Below are 17,905 nucleotides of genomic sequence, written 5' to 3'. Positions count from 1 at the left end.
GATGGCGAAGTTTCTTCTGCTCTCTGCATCTCACGCTTTGCCGGTCGTGTGTTTGGAATATGTTTATCGCAAAACACAAATCCATGCTCACTATGAGCAAAACTCTCGTGCACCTTGAGAGGAATTCCGTGCAGGCGAATGAAATTCTTTTTTCTTTCTTTTTTTTTTAATAATTCCTGGATGATTATTGCCCTGAAATCTTCAAATAACATGGGATGAGAAACGCAACCAATATGTAAGTCAACCATGTCTATTTACTATTTTAGGCCTGAGGATAGGTTGTATGGACCTGTGATATATTCATAATGTTTAAAACACCGTTTAAAGGTTAAGATATGTTTAGGCTACCAACATTAAGCCGCTCGTTTAAAAAGCATTGTCGTTATCCCAAAGACACCCATATTTGTTAGAGAATATATTGCATTTAGGCTCTAATTTAATACTAAAAATATACTAATTACATAGAGGTGCTATTCTGGTAAAAGTGGCTTCAAAATCACACCATACAATACCACATAATCGCTCATTCTTGATGGCAGGCCATTAATAATTGTTGAAATATAAAGGGAATTTTCCACTTTTTGGGAAGAAACACGGACTGTGATAAATAATAATAATAAAAAAAAGTCTTTATGCACCTATCCAAATGACGTCACGTCGTCTCTGATCAGGTGAACGAAGGTGAATGTGTAAAATTGACCACATTTATGTGTGCAAGATGTAACATAAAACGCATTTATAAGCCATAAATTAAGTCTTCTTCAACACAGAAACGTACGGTCAAGTTAATAAACTCTTTAAATCTTTTAAACTCAGTATCTTTGCTACTATAGAAATAATAATAACAACAGCAACATCAATAACAATAATTGTTATATTTTATAACAATTTTGTTGTTGTTGTTCGTGTTATTTCAAGTGTTGCAGTTATTTAATCAAAGCTCATTCAACTGTTTAAAAACTGACGCTTTCCTCGATAACTTTTATTAAACGTTGTGTACAAGCACGTGATAATGTAGTTCATAGAACAATTTAATTCAATAAATATAGATCGATTTCATAGAGCTTTATAAAGCACGTCTGATGCCGTTTATGGATAGTGTCCCTTCTGAAAAGATATGAAATAATCTTTTTTCGGACCTGGAGCGGTGATCGCTGGGTCTTTTTCCCAGTTCTGGTGTCAATTATACATATTTATTTGCCAATTGTTTTATATTTGGCTTTGAAAATGTTACAAAGTTAAAGAAAGACTGCCTGGGTCTTCCTAGCAACGTGTATTATTACCTATGGAACAAACCGCCCATAATTTGGAATAACCGGCAGTGTTGTATAATTACCTGAGGTAATTAGTACTCTCGATGGAATACTGTATCAGTTCCATGTTACAAGGTCATTGACTTCGCGAGATATTGTTGAATTTTGCGCTTTTTAATTTTCTTTGAGACAAGTATTTGTCCGTTGCTATTAGGCCTTGAGCCAGAGAACCCTTGCTGTCTATATAGTCTCTATGTTTAAAAGAACATATGCATGTTTAGCCCCGACGCTTTCGGCCCTGTCTTGAGCAGATGTGGGTAACCCAGCTGTTGCGCCATGCTCGCAAACCTTGTCAACGCTAACCTCACATCTTGCGCATATTTTCTTGCGTACCGCCTGATTCTTGAGGTTGGGTGCGCAGGATACTATGCGTAGAGCTCTGTAAACCCTGCAAAAGGGAACCTCGGAGTGGAATAAAAGCGTTAGAGCAAACGATGGATGCACCGCGTTCGTCGCCCCGATTCTGTGAGGAATTACAATGGCTGCAAACGACAATTCCTACCAAGCCGAATATAAAGCTGAATCCATTAGCAATACTGTTACGACCAAGGACATCTACAAGGAAGTTTCTCTCTCGCTCTCTCTCTCTGTCACTCTCTCTTTTTTTTTTTTTTTGCCTAAACTCATTCCTTTACCCGGCTAATGGCATGGTACCTGCGTAATTGGAGCATGTGACTCGTGTAATTGCTTTGTGCCACACCATAGGAGGCGTGTTATTATCTTTGGTTATCTAGCTGTATGAGTGTGCTGTTCGTCATAAAGCTAGATAACCGAAAGTAAGAACCGTTTCCATAATCATCGGAATGCGTGGATGTATTCTTTCAATATCCCTTACTAAATAAGCGCGGCGTATTTTCGGCACTTCCATATCGAGGTCTGACTAAGATTGATGCCTGTACGCTGGCATAAGTTGGGATTCCGTTCTCAGTATTGTTGCGCCCACGTGTTTTCAAGTGTAGCTGGGAACTTAAGCCCCTCAGATGAAATAATTGGGACATAATGGAGATATGAAAAGGGACAGAAACAAATGGAGTGGATTGGGGGCGAGGCGTTGGCTTAATTGATTCGGCTGAGAGCTCGTGGGAAGATGTGAACGCCTGAAGCCCCCAGTTCCCACGCTCGAGGGCAAGTGGCAATGTCTTGTCTGGGCTTGTGTTCGTTTTCTTTCCCACCCGTATTGCGTGACCCCCCGCCCTTCTAAGATCGGATTGGTTGATATTTGCCTTCCCCGTGTGCTTCGACACAACATTTGCTTCCTTTTGTTCTGAGCGAGGAACCAATCACAGCACAAGTGGGCGGGGCTAGTCGGAAAACGGGTCGGGGAACTAATAACGCGTCTGGTTCATTATGACAGGCAGCTCTGGTGGGGCTGGTTTGGGGGGGATGGGGAGTGGATGACCCATGTCATTAAAGACGCACAAGTGCACCATGCTCATCTACATCACTGTGGTGGGTGGGCGACGTTTCCCATCCAACCCTGGACATGAACTGGCAATAGCTGGAATAATATGGAAGGACTCTGATTGGCGATTTCAAATCACGAAATGAACCGAGCTGGTAATGAGTCGGTTAGGACACACCAGTATGTTTTCAAAACACAAATACAATATTTATACTTGTTCTTAAATTAACAGATTTATCTCAACAAACGCTAAGCAAATAGGCATTAGACTGCCTGCATGAACTTGTACTTGACCGTGAAGCACGTGCCTGCGACGAGACTCCCCCAGGACCTGAGGAGTGAGGGGTCATAACATGTCCATCAACGCGGTCAGCGTCCCCGAAATTCTGTTCATCATTACTGCATTTGTCTGTGAGGCAGTTTTTTTAGCCTAGCAGCAGAGCGCCCGAATGTTGGGTCCGAGTTACAGTAAATTTATTTTACTCTATTTCTAGGCGTGGAAATTAATAGAGGAATGTCTTTTGTGATTCAGTTTTCTCTAGAGAAGATGTAGAAGTAAAACTGTTTCACGCAATTAGCATGCCAGCTAACATCAGAACAGACGATATTCGCTATTCTTTAAAACAGAATGAGCTAAAACTGGAGCTAAAATAAAAGTCGCAGGCCTTTCACGAGTTGTTTACCAAGGCCAAATACATTTGACAGACAGATCCAGTTTAATATCCAGTATTATAATAAATAACATCTTGTATGACACGGAAGTACATTTTACCTACTGCAAATTCCAGCACTGTCATATATTATATACATTTATGTATTTATTTTCCCATCTTACTGTCTTGTGCTTTATTTCCTATGACTGGACAAACATATAATACTATACATATAAACATATATTACAATACTATAATTATAATACAGTATTGTATTATTTTTACAGCATTCATCATATGTAGACCAAAAATATTTTATAAAATATTATAAGAAGTATACACATATAATAGAGTTTTATATTTTTTCACTTGTTTTACATAAACACTGACTGCAACACATTGAGGCACCAGACTGCTCTTTTGTGTAAAGAAAACATATTTTTTGTTACATCCATCCAGGCTTTGTATATGTAAGGTGACATAGTGACCAATCATTTTAATTGGCATTATTAGGGACTAAATCTACACTGATTAGCACAAAACAAATTCGAACCATTTTATTCAAGAGGTAAGTATAGTGACTGACAACTTCAAAATGGTACATTCAAATACATTTTAATGGTATGTGAGCTGTTCTATGATTATAATGTAAAAGTGATGTTGAATGGGAATTGCAGGTTTAATCATGGAAACACTCACTGACATTGGTTGCTCACTGAAAGCTTAGCACTTTATGCTAGCAAACATTATTTTTGAAACAACCAGAAATAAAACCAATACATTATTGAGCAGGAGTACATATCTTTAAGCTCCTAAGAATTATTATGTATAATAATAATTTGAAAAGCAAAATATTAATAATATATATGTTCCTATTTTTTAATGTAACACAATGTATTTAAAAATAATATTCTGTATACTACATGTTACATGTACACTTTTGTATGCTGTTCTGTCCAGTGTAGTTGCTAATATCCCTGTGTGCCACCATCTTATGGCTTTGGCAGTGTAACTGAAGGGGCAATCCCAAAATGTCTGCTGCCACACACTTCACCCAGGCTTTGCATATGTCACTGAACAACAGCTGCCGGTTACCATGAATACCAATTTTCTAATTAGCACCATTTCCATCCAGCTAGACTGAGTCTCAGCATGTGATGGGAGGGGATTCTTTCCATCAGGCCATTCTCAGGAGAGTTGTTTTCAAGCAACATGGCGTATCAGTTCTCATTACACCTTACAGTACAGTACCTACTGTAAAAGGGATGGTGTTTTATATTTAGAGCATTCATTGTACATACTGGGCATGCTGCAGCATGAAATATGTAAATTTTAAAATGCTTTTTTGTCTCTTGTGAAGTTACCATTATGAAAATATAATATTTTGTTCTGACTGTGAATGAAATATATATATATATATAAACAAATGTCTCTGGGGAAATAAACTAAGTTTATCAACAAACATAGGCAGAAAACTATATATGTTATAATTTAAAGGAACACTAGGTAATATAATTAACTTAAAAGTACAGCTTCAACATCATTGTGATACTTCACTGACCTGTAATATGAAGAACAGGCTCTTTGTAGTTGCTGCTCTGGATTCAACACTGCAGAAACTGTACTATGTAACTTTTGGAGGAGGGTAGGAAACCACCCTTACTTCTTCCCCATTACCCTTGATTTCAGGACAGAGCTGAAATAATGAATTAAGCAGGAGCAAAAATACCAAATGTTACCTAGTTTTGCTTTAAAGAACATGATTTGCTATGACAAATCGGGCTGAAAAGGTACCAAATCATTGAAATTTCAGTCACTGGCTGTAGGGGGAGTGCTGTCCTATAACGGCTGATACATTGGAAAAACGATGTTCTTAATAATAAATTTGTCAAAATGGTTGGTTATGGAAAAAGAAAAGAAAGGTTCCTCCATGGTCTCAAACCAACGATAAAAATATTTCCAATCCTGTATATTTCATTATTTTATTTATTTTTAATATTTAAAAATAAAATTGTCCTGATCTGAATTATTCAGTTTTGTTTGGTTATAATCAAGATTTGTGCGGTTTTGTTTTTCATTTTTAAAGGAATGGACAGTACAGAGGGTGCTTGGTCATTGCCCAGGGGACGAGAGACCAGAACTGGCCAAGTGAGGCTGATGAAAGATGAGGTGAGTGCAGAGCCAGAGGGCAGAAAAAGGGACGCTGGCCGTATTCTGCAGACCACTCAAAGACGTGTGTGTAGGGGTGTGTGCATTGTTGGCTACAGATTTCAGACCTTGTCAGCATGGGCTACAGTTCCTTGAAGCAGAATCAGTGCAAATAATTGTTTATCGAGCTGGGGGAAAACATAGATGTGTTTGGATGTGTGTGTGTGTGTGTGTGTGTGTGTGTGTGTATGCGCATGCTTCAGAAAACGAGGTCAAAGGCAGCATCATACCTCTGACCTATTTCTTTGAATGGAATCAGTAGAAGTGGGTAATAATATTTAACCCACTTTCTGAAGGTTTTTAAAGAAAATAATTCATGGATGTAGTCATTATATGTTTTTTAACACACTAAATAACACAACGTTTTGAAAATTGCATTAGTAGAGTAAGGAATATTAAGACATACCAAAACAATAACACAAATAATAACAACAACAAGTACAACAAGAAATGTACTTAAGCACATTTCAATGTAAAATCTAAACCCGGTAAACATTAGATTTAATATCTGTATAATCAATGAGCAAATGTGTGTTTTTGGTGTATGCCTTAAACTGCATAGGCACTGCCATTTTTCCTGCAGTTCCCACCCTGGGAACAAAGAACGTGTACATAATAAAATAATGCAAATGCATGCAAATTGCAAGCCAGAAGAGGGGGGTATGGATGTGGTATTTTCCTTTGTGATGCAATCATCCCCCTTACTGTGTACTCAAAGTGGTGGGTTAAGCAGTAGACAAAGTGCCCTGCACATGGCAAAAAACAGGTGTCTCCTTCCAACATCATATAAATCCTGTGCTTTTTATTTCATTTTTTAAATGCTGTTAATGCTATTGTAACAAAGTAATTAAAATATCAGTATAACCATGGGGTAATTTATAAATACAAGGGCAGTTACTTCATAGAAACAATGGTATTTGTTTACTTATAAAAAAAAAAAACGTGCAAAAATACACCTTTGTCCTCATTAATGAACTTGATCTTTATAAAGATCAATGGGCTCTTCTTATGGTGAACAGACACAATGATAGGCTTCTGAACCAGACAAGACAGGGGCACCTCTTCAGACACAATATGGCCCTGCACCCAGGACTGGCGTGGAAACAGACGATTCAGAAGCTTGATATAAACACCCTGCCAGCATTAAAATTCTTGCATGTCTAATGCTGGGCTTGCGGCAGACAAGGCCTGGCCGGAGAGCGTGTGAACGGGGCGGTTATGTTCAGCAGGGCCTTAATGATTTATTAATCTGCGCAGGCTTCATTTGAATATTCTAGCATGGATGCTTTGGTTGATATGCCTGGGTCTCAATGGAACTAAACAGTACAGCCCAGGGCACCACTGTAACTATGAGCATCAGATATCCACAATATATAATTGCACATTTAAGAAAAGGACAGACCCTCAGCATTTCTAAAAATAATGATTGGATTGGGTTATGTTAATAACATATGTAAATGAACTAAGCTGATACACAAATAATACCTATTTAAAAACACAAAGTTCACCATAGAGCACACAGTTAACTATAAAACACATTAAGTTCACCATGCAGTTTTTATTACTTATCAAAAAAGAAATAAAAAGGCTTATTTTTTATATTCATGTATTTATTTATTGGTGTTGCCACAAAGATGTGTCTTAAAACATAGTGCAGAAATATTCATAGTGATAGCACAGTTGAAAAAGAAATTGTTTGCTTTCGTGAGGAATGGGGAACACAGATGGTGACCAGAATCAGAATCAGTTGTATTTCAAAATCATTGAAATAAACATATATCTAAAAAATAGACATCTAAAATCAATGTGTCATGAAAAAAAATTGCTCTGAAAAATGTATAAAATCTGAACGTTCCTGTTGGCTTGTAGACAGCAGCGAAAAAATGATATTTGTTATACTTTTTTGTAATTATTTAATCTATTTTCTCCTTCATGCTATTTCCTATATGATAAGACTATTACAGGTGGTAAAGTAATTAGGAAGCACCAGACATGCAGGGAGTCTACAGCAGTAAATATCAAAAAATATAAACGTATTTTGGTTACTACTTCTCTCTTATATGTTCATAAATAATTTGATAATTACACATTGAATCCTATTGTGGACAATAAAATCAAGAATGGTATATATTGATTTAATAATAATAATAATAATAATAATAATAATAATAAAAATAATAACATACAATTTATGAAAAAAAGTCACCAAGAAACTGGAGGCACAAACAAAGAACCAATGAGCATTAACTACATTTCACAAGACGACAGACTGTAAAATGCATGTTTTACCCCAAATATGTTTTTTAAAGGTTTTCTCAGAAATCATAGCTCTATAAAGTATATATAAAACTAGATAATTTACAATAAATCTACACATTTCTTTTTTTATTGGATGCAACATGCAATAAAAAAACAGCATAACATCACTATGCAACACTATATAACTGTCAGAGTCTCCTTGCCCTAGGGGTCTGCAAGAGTTGTGCTTATTATGGTATGGTATCTTCCATTATTTTTTAGCACAGACTTGGTAATGTTTATCAAATATTATATTCATGCAATGTAATTGAAAAATTATATTAATTAATAAATAAATAAAGGTATTAATTTTACAAAAGTATTTTAAATATGTGGTTTTTAAAAATCTTCAACAAGATCCCTTTAGGCTAAGCATTAATGTCAGTGAATATATATACCACATACATAAGTTAATCCTGACACTCAGCACTGTTCAGTTTATCAACAAAATACCAGACCCTTCATTTATAGGGTATAGAAGAACATTTGAAACTCTGCAATGCTCTGGGTCACCAGGAGATGAAAAGTTGCCATGCAAGGTCCTTGTGTTATTTAAGTATATTTTTTATTACTATTATTATTTCATTTTTTAAAATTAGCTCATCATTATTCATTGGAAGTTAATGATGTAAAAATATTTTATTCCAAGTAAAATGGGGTGTGTTCCTGCCTTGCACCCAATGATTCCGGGTAGACACCAGACCCACTGTGACCCTGGAGGGACTGGAAAAGCAGTTACAGACAATGAATGAATGAATGAATAATATTGGAGCATTTCTATTGGTCAAATCATCTTAAAATTTCATACAATATCAAAGCCTGATGCTGTGTTTTGATTGCACATTATTCATTCACACATGTTTGTGTAATATATCTATTTGTTTTTCCATAGTCTAGACCATAAAATTATATGGACATATGCTCTCTTAAAATACTAACAGTTCCCTCTGTTTTACTTTCCATTGAGCAGTGGACAGACCGAGTGCTCTGCAGGCAGATGATGAGCAAAATTCAGTGAGAGAGGTGCTGTAAAGAGAGAGGAGAGGAGGAGTGAAGGCCATACTAGGGGGTTGGGGGTTGGTGGTCTCACAGTAGCTCAGTCAAAGAGCCTATTGTGTCCGGGTGGGGAACAGAGTTACTGGGGACTCAAGGGCACACAACAGCAATCAACGACAGAGTCTTGCGTCGGACAACTGCTTGGGTAAACAGCTATTGTTCTTGGGCCGAGGTACCAAACAATGCCAGCATTGTCCCTGGTTCTCATTATGGCAGTGGTAGTTCTAGGAGGGTGGGGGTATTGGGGTGCTTGGCTCTAGTTGTTAAAGGCTCTAGAAGCGGGTGGGAACCTGGAGGGGAGGTGGGAGAGATGGGTAACTGTAACAAGGCCTCTTGGCATGGATCTTGTCAGCTGGAGCTGTGAGAAAGGGCCAAGCTTCTCATGGCATCGTCCCATCAATAAATTTCATGAAGAGACTCTTGTTGCACAGTGGGTGAAGGAGTGGGAGGGTAAAATTCAGGAGAAGTGGATGTCAGCCAAATGGGATTATCTATTAGCATTTAATAATAGATATAGATATATTTAAAAAATAAAAATAAAAAATTAGCCTCTTTTTCTGACATGACTACAGCGATTTTGTTAATGATTGGAGAAATGTAACATAGAGTTGGTAACACTAGAGTATGTCCCCATATATATATATATATATATATATATATATATATATATATATATATATATATATATATATTGTCTAATGTGTTTACGAAACCTAGTGTCTGAAAATGGGTTAAAAAAAATTAAATAAAGTGTCTAGTTTGCTAGGCTTTCTCTCTATGTTCATGGCAGGGTTTTAGACAATGAAGAGGGCTCCAAACGTTGAAAAGCATGAACTGAAATGACAATATTGCTCTATTTCTGCTCCATTGAGGATAATATTGGTTTATTTCTGCTGTAGATGGAACTGACTTTAAATTTGGGAGAGCACTAACTTTATATAAGTACACACAGGCCAAGTGCTGCAAAACTGAACATCTTGAGTCACAAATGGGATTCTGAGGTAATTCAAACAGTGAATAAAAACTTAAAAGCAAGTTAAACGTCAGACACATAAAATCAACGGTAGTTTTTTCCCTCAGATATACAGTTTCACCTTCAAAAGGGAAGCTTCTGAACATAAACAAACCAGAGAACAGTGTTTCCCCATCATCGCAGATGCTCCCTTTATGGAACAAATGTTCAAAATGAGTATTTCCAATGTTTTCCCTGACCCAATTTTAGCTTGGAAATTGGCACCTACAACACATTCCAAACAATGGGACTGAAATATGTAACAAGTGGCACAGTAGCACAGCAGGTAGTGTCACTGTCATACAGCTCCAGGGACCTGGAGTTATGAGTTTGAGTCCTGCTCGGGGGTACTATCTGTGAGGAGTTGTGAGGTGTGTTCTCCCTGTGGCTGCAAGGGTTTCCTCCGGGTTCTCCGGTTTCCTCCCACAGTCCGAAAACACACGTTGGTATGCGAATTGGCGACTCAAAAGTGTCTGTAGGTGTGAGTGAATGCGTGAGTGTGTATAACCCTGTGAAGGACTGGCTCTCCCTCTTGGGTGAGTTCCCAGCTTGTGCCCAGTGATTCTGAGTGGGCCCCAAACCCACAGCAACCCTGAGCTGGGTAAGCAGTTACAGACATTAATTGAATGAATGAATATGTGTTACATCATCTTTCCTTCTATTTAAACTTTCTATTAATTTTGGAACTGAGGAACTGAGTTGTTGTCCTGATGCAGAAGTGGGCTGCATTAAGTGACAGTGATTTTCTATTAAAAGTGAATAGTCTATGAACTTTTAACTTAGTTTGCCTGTGTCACAAGTTTTTTTGTGTTTTTTTTTTTGTATCTAAAGTTGATCCTGTTGTTTTATTTATTTATGTATGCATTTATGTATGGCTTTACATATGTAAGAATGTTTGTATGTAAGCATGCATTACAATTCCAACTTTTCTAGCACATGGGATTATTTTAGATTAGGTTCAGATGAACAGAATGAAAGTGACAAAATATTAAAACTGCTATTTGTAACATAAATAAATATACATACCATGATAGTGTACATAAAACAAGCTAGATGAAATTTTAAATTCTGTCAGTGAACCTGATTTTAAAATGTATTAAATTGCATATTAAATAATTTTTTCACCTTATCAACATATTTTCTCTCTGGAACAAAATAATTGCACAAAAACAAAACGATATATCATTCAAGATCAGAGGTGGCAAATTAAAAAATATATGTAAAATTCCAGTCCAGGATTTTATTCCAACTACTTGCCTACTTTAATAATCCTAAACCAACCTTTCAACCAAAAATTCTGGGTGGTATTTTCAGTTTCTGTACCGGAATCTGTTGCATTCGCGAGTTATTACATTGGTACGTAAATGAAATTTTAAGTTGTATCATCACTATGAACATAGATTAGTCAAACATTCAAATGTTTTGAACATAAGGGTGTGCCACATAAGGTTCCTACTGTAAAATGCATTATTTAAGTCCTGAGACATATTTGTAATTTTTCTCATAACCTTAGTTGTAGTGTTCTCACCATTTTAAAATTGCAACAGCAGCAAAATTGCAAACACAATGCATAGCAGAACAAATTAGGCGAAAATGTTTACAGTACTGGAGTGAAATCATTTGAAACACGCTTAAGGCTTATAACTACAAATTATGGCATCCCTTTAAACCAAATAATGTTTAAAAAAGCCCCTGAAGGAATGACCCAGGTGTAAGGTATAATATCCATCTTCCTCACCCTGCATGTGTCCAGCCTATTCTTCTAGGTTGATTTGCATGTACAGTTTTCTATTAGTACCCTCTGTGTGAGGGAAATCATGGCATGCTTCTGTCTTCTGCTTTGACCAATCAGAGAGCTTTCTGCCCACTTTGCCTCTCACACACAGCTGCATCTCACCCACTCAGCAATCAGAAGGAGGGAGTGAGAAAGAGAGGCAAGTTGTGAGAAAGAGGGAGAAATCATGGATGAGGAGGATGGGGTTTAAGCTGTGGCTATTGTTAGCTTCATACAACGCCTGCATCAGTCTTGATCCCACCACCAATCCAACCCCCACACCCACAAAGTAAAAACAAAATAGCCCCCAAAAGCAAGGCATGTAACTGCAATTAGATGCTGACAGAATTCAGCTTGAGGAAATATTCTGAAATGTCATTGAAATGCCACAACATCTCACCACCATTCTTTTCTCATTCATTTTTGAGGAGAAACACATTTAATATATATATATATATATATGTGTGTGTGTGTGTGTGTTTTGATCTTTGTGAAAACAATAAATGTATACTTCAAACTGTATAGGAACTTAAACAGTGTAATAAACCAATGATCCAGACACTTAATTAATAAAATATTATTAACATGTTTTAAACATGTTTGTGTTACATATAAGGGACCTGGGCATGCTCCCTGTGTCCGTGTGGGTTTCCTCCATGTGCTCCAGTTTTCTCCCATGGTCCAGAAACACACGTTGGTAGGTGGAATCGCGACTCAAAAGTGTCCATGTGTGTGAGTGAATGTGCGAGTGTGTGTCACCCTGTGAAAGACGGTCACCCCCTCCAGAGTGTGTTGGACAAGCAGTTACAGACAATGAATGAATGCTATGTTCACAGTCACCAACATCGAAATCATCATCTTTAAATCATCTAAAGCAAAACCCACATGTATTTGCATACAATATTATCCCTGTTTGTATATAAGAATAGAACAAACCAATGCGCATGCTTTTGCAGTGCTTTTTCCTTGATGGAACTCATAACAAATGCCGTGACAAAAATAACAATAGTCATTTTAATACTATGCAACAAAAACCATAAAACCATGACCATAGAGGGGGAGAATGTTTGAATGTGGAATCACAAATATATGATACACAAAAATGTTGTTAAAAATGTGTTTTAAATTTCTACACCTGACATATCTGCCTTTGAGAAACTCTTGAAAAGATTGTTCTAAACAGAGCATCACCAGACAGCCATAGCATAGCATGCAGCATGGGTGAAAATCTATCATGGAGGGTGTGAGGGAAGCACAAGTCAGTGAAATCAAGAGGTTACAAAGTGGCACGTGCTGCCAAGAGACAGTGTCGAAGAAGTGCTGGAATCAAGTAAAAAGGAACATTTATGCTAGCAGTTGAATATCAATGATTAGCTCAATTGTTAAAGATATTTAGGGATTCATTGGTTCCAAATAATAGCTCCTAATGAGTCTACTCAAGCTTAGCAGAAATTCGGGTAAGCCTACAGTGCATGCGTGGTGGTCTGCCAGAATACTAGAGCAGACTGCAGCATAGCAAGCCATAATTGACTCATATATGACAGTGACAATAGTTCCCAAGTGTGTGCTACACACTAATACTATACAGTTATTATGTGCTAATGTTATAAATGTGAGTTTTAAAATATATTAACAAACTACTTTCTTTCTTACTAACAGGACATGGTAAACTGTTGCTATTACAACACACATTGTACCAAGCTGTAGCAGCAATGCAGTCCACCCTTTTTATCACAGGCAAAAACTCAGTATCTCCCTCCACACTGCATAGTGCTCAGTGTAGGTCATAAAATAATGGTATCTGCATTAAAATAGTGCATTGTATATTAGATTATAAATCAATTTATATTCAATATAAGCTTCACATCTCTCTGCTTAACATTTAGTGTATTGTCTGTGTGTAGTAGTATTAGCTTTTTAATCTGTGAAGTGCACAATGTAGGTAGTAAGGCACTCTTTGGGGACAGAGCTAAAATGTTAAAGTTTTGAGAAGCTCCTCCCATTCTGTTTCACTTTGATTGTGGGACAATTTTGTCCATCATTACCATATTCAAAAGCCGACTGATTTTAAGTATGCAATGTGGATTTTAAGTATACTCAACATTGAAGCTTGATACTATACTATATAACATACTCAAACACTAGTTAGAATTGGTATTAGATGGCCAATTGGGACACAGCTACTTATATTTTGCTTTGGCAGCTCTGAGAGTCTGCTGAACTACATGAAATTTAGTTTATAAACATAATTATAGGCAGTTATCTGTGTCTTTACATCTTACAAACATTGTTAAATAAATATGTTTAACCCACTTGACTTTGCATTGAAGTGAGTGAGTTTTGGAGAGATTCTAAGCCATGGTTTTGAAAAAAATCTCTCAGAACTGACAGTATTAATGAAGTATTCAAATAAACCCTCATATACATCACAATATATATACAGTCTCATTTGCATCATCAACTGATTCAATTGGGTGTTAAAGAATGCTATCATTTTTTACAGTAGTGCTTGCATATTCTTATAACAGTGTACTTGAAGCCCTTATGCCAGATCTATAACCACGAAGATCTGTGTTGTACATTTCCCATAAAAGCAAAGGTAGCCTCATTGTTATATTTACAAATCGGAGGTTGATGTAATTCAACTAAACTGTGTAGTGTTTAAAGGAGATGCAACCAAGCAAATATAAAGAAAAGAAAGGACCAGGTTGAGGGGTCATTGTCTATTGGGGGTCTGTTGTGGGGATCTGTTACACTGCACTGATGCTGTAAGTGATATGCTGAATTACTGAGGACAAAAGTATGCAAATAATGTTGGGTAAACCTTAAAGGCTTTGTGAATCCCTTTGATATCCAGGAAGAAAAAAAAAGCAAAAGAAAACAATTCTTATAAAATGTTTTATGTATTTGGAACCATCTGTGACACCTACCTCGGGAAACTGTAGCTTAATTTGAATAAGAATAATCGATAGGTTAAATTAGTCTTATAGTAACAGAAGGGATATTTGAATTGTGTGTACAGATGCACACAATGGGCTCAGTAGAAATAGGAGTGTAGAAAATAAACATTTAAAAAGGGTACAGTTGCAGATAAATTTCATGACAGATTTTTAAAAAATGTTTTCGTTAATAAAATTATTAATCTAAACTTAAAATGAGCTTATTCAAGATAAAGTAAGGAAGCTAGATTATTTAAATAACTTAAGTGGGGTAAAAGTTACTTATTTTTTAATGAATTTAAGACATTGTTTAAGATTATATTTACAAAAGTATTGAGAGAGTAAAGGTTAGGAGAACAAAGTAATTTACAAGCTTATTATATTTTCTGATCACAAATTACATTTTAATGCACTGCTTGATTTGTAACTGGAAAATCATGCTGGTTAATAATATGCAGAAGGCAATTTTACACAGATTAAAAAGCAAATTCTTTAATTACTAAGTTCAATGGCAGTTACACATTAATGATTTCTTCCTTATATCAATACACATATCTTTTAAGTTAATAAAATGACCTGTGTACAAAACAAACCCATTTCTATTTCCTCTTCCATGCTTTCTCTTTAGCGTTATATTAGCAAAGTCTGTAGCACACTGTGCCACATTGCATTCAATTTTATGGCATACTTTGAACCATGTAAGACAGACCTCATTATTATTATTATTTTAAACAGTAGTAGTAGTGAAAGTATCAGTACACTCTTTAAAATAATGGTTCTTCAAGGGTTCTTTAGTAAAAAGTGATTCTATATAGAACCATAAACACTTGATTAAAGGGTTCTATGCATTGTGAAAGCCTTCTTCATATTCATGGAAAATGAATATGAGTTCTATATTGCATCAAAAAATTTTATTCTATAGGTACAATGTCAAACTTGTTACAACAGTTTTGGTGTCATACAGAACCCCTTTCTTAAAGGTGCTTTATAGAACATTCTCTATCAATCTATAGAACACTTTCACTGTGCAAAAAACAATTTAATTGTGCAAAGGTTTCTTTGTGTGTTCAGGGTTCTATATAAAATGATATTCTTTACTAAAGCACACTTGAACCATAAGTGTGTATTAATATTGAGAGTTAATCAGAGTAGTATGGTTTTGGTGAAAGATAATAACTAATTACTACATAAATACCCATCGATTTTGGGATAATTTTTTGAAAACAGTAAAGGAAAATGTATTGCTATCCGACTTCATTTGTACCTAAACCTGCTGTTATTTTAATGCATGTGTGTGTGTGTGTGTGTGTTTCTGTGTGTGGTGTGGTTTTTTTTTTCAGAGATTTCAGGGATGGGACATAAACCAGCAAAGATATAATTAATTAAATTGTCAGAAAACTAAAGGATCTGAGCTGATTTCAGAGCCTTCAGAAACTGGTATGAGAAATATTTCCCTATACACAAAAGATTCAGTGTAAAGAATTCACCATGTAAAATATATATGTATATGTATCTCTTTGTGTTCATTTTCCTCATTGTAATCTTTAAATTTTTTTATTTTGTAAACAGCATTATTATTAACTTTACTATTTGAAATGAAGCCATTGCTTTCACATACCAATATTTTCATTATATCTGCAATGTATGTGAATGTTTAGAAGGATTATAAGGCTTTTAATGTTTATATATAAAAAGGTGGCCCTGTTAAGGAGTGGCGCCCCCTCCAGGGTGTGTTCCTGCCTCGCGACCAGTGATACTGGGTAGGTGCCGGACCCACCGGGACCCTAAACTCTATAAGCGATTACAATGAATGAATGAATGAATATAAAAAGGCTGACTTCATGAGAGTGGTATGGAGTAATTATATTATATTCATGGTTAAAACAAAAAAAAAAGTAAAATGCTATGCACAAACCACTCAGGTTAACGTTAGTAACATTAAGAGTAATCATACCCATTATATATGTAGCAGCCAGAGTTGCTATGCTAAGTTTATAAAGTCTATGTATGTCTCATTATGTCACTCTTAGATATTTGTGTGTATATATGCCATGTATTTAACTATCCTGATCAATAAAAAAAATCTGTGTAAATTATTTTATTGTGATCTAATGTTTTTTATTTATTTGTTTTATCATTAATGTTATATAATGGGAGGCATTTTGAACACAAAGGTAACTGTACTTTAATGTACGCATAAATTAAAATGTTTCAACACACCTTGTGTCATGTCTTTAATGTCTTTTAAATCCTGTAAAATGTCATAATTTCTAATGCTTGTTGTACCCTGCAAATACGCATTTGATAAGTGATGCCTGATTGTCAGAACTGCTGAAGAATAAGTTACCTCTATGCGATAATAGCTGCAGCAATCTAGTGTTGGCCCTATCATTAGGAAATCACATGTTCTGTCCCCAGTGATGCCTCTGCCTTCTGAGGCCTGGAGTTCAACAGAGGACAATGGCCCTCATTCTCTCTGGGTGGGTGGGATTGCCCCCTCTGTCCCCCAACAGTCCAGTTTGCCAGTGGAGGTGTCTATTAGCTGACATAATGACCTGAGCATTTAGCATTCTTTTCCATGTAGAGTCAGATGTACGATGTCATTGTATTATCAGCAGTTCAGCCAGTGTCTTTTAGGGAAACGTGCTTGTCTCAGCCTGGCAGCATGGTGTGACTGGGGGACTCCTAGGTAGCTAACAGGTAAATTACGAAATAACAAAATAATAGACAAAATTGGGTATTAAAAAATTAAATATTATGATAATGTGTGAGCATGTGTTCCCCTTTAAGGACTGGCTCCCCCTCAAGTGTGCATTCTCGACTTGTGCCCAGTGATTCCGGGAAAGGCTCCAGACTCACCGTGACCCTGAACTGGATAAGTGGTTTCAGACAATGAATTAATTTAAATATTTTTTAAAAATCTTTTGTGTCCATGTATCTCTTTTTTTGTCAGTCTAACATGATATACAGTACTGTGCAGACGTCTTAGGCACCTAAGATAATTATATATATTTTAACTAATGCTTTTTCAGTACTCGTGGTGCTCGTATAGTTATATATAATCACATTCATTCATTGTCTGTAACTGCTTATCCAGTTCAGGGTTGCAGTGGGTCTGGAGCCTACCCGAAATCACTAGGCGCAATGCAGGAGCTCACCCTGGAGGGGGGTATATAATCATAGTAAATAAAAAAAATAACAATGTAAAACAATTAAGAATTAAGATAATATTTTTTTCCTATAAAGTACT

General features: G+C 36.2%; 1 long non-coding RNA gene across 1 annotated transcript; it reads left to right on the top strand.

Moving 5' to 3' along the window:
- On the top strand, positions 1-16,761 carry LOC136674235 (uncharacterized). The gene is made up of 3 exons (XR_010796027.1): positions 1-235; positions 5,455-5,537; positions 15,996-16,761. It is a non-coding gene; the product is annotated as an uncharacterized lncRNA (long non-coding RNA).
- The last annotated feature ends 1,144 nt before the right edge of the window (positions 16,762-17,905 follow it).

The sequence above is a fragment of the Hoplias malabaricus genome, chromosome 18 (assembly GCF_029633855.1).
Source record: "Hoplias malabaricus isolate fHopMal1 chromosome 18, fHopMal1.hap1, whole genome shotgun sequence".
Lineage (NCBI taxonomy): Eukaryota > Metazoa > Chordata > Actinopteri > Characiformes > Erythrinidae > Hoplias > Hoplias malabaricus.
Note: the sequence above shows the minus strand (reverse complement) of the source record. Positions and strands in the feature narration are given on the sequence as shown.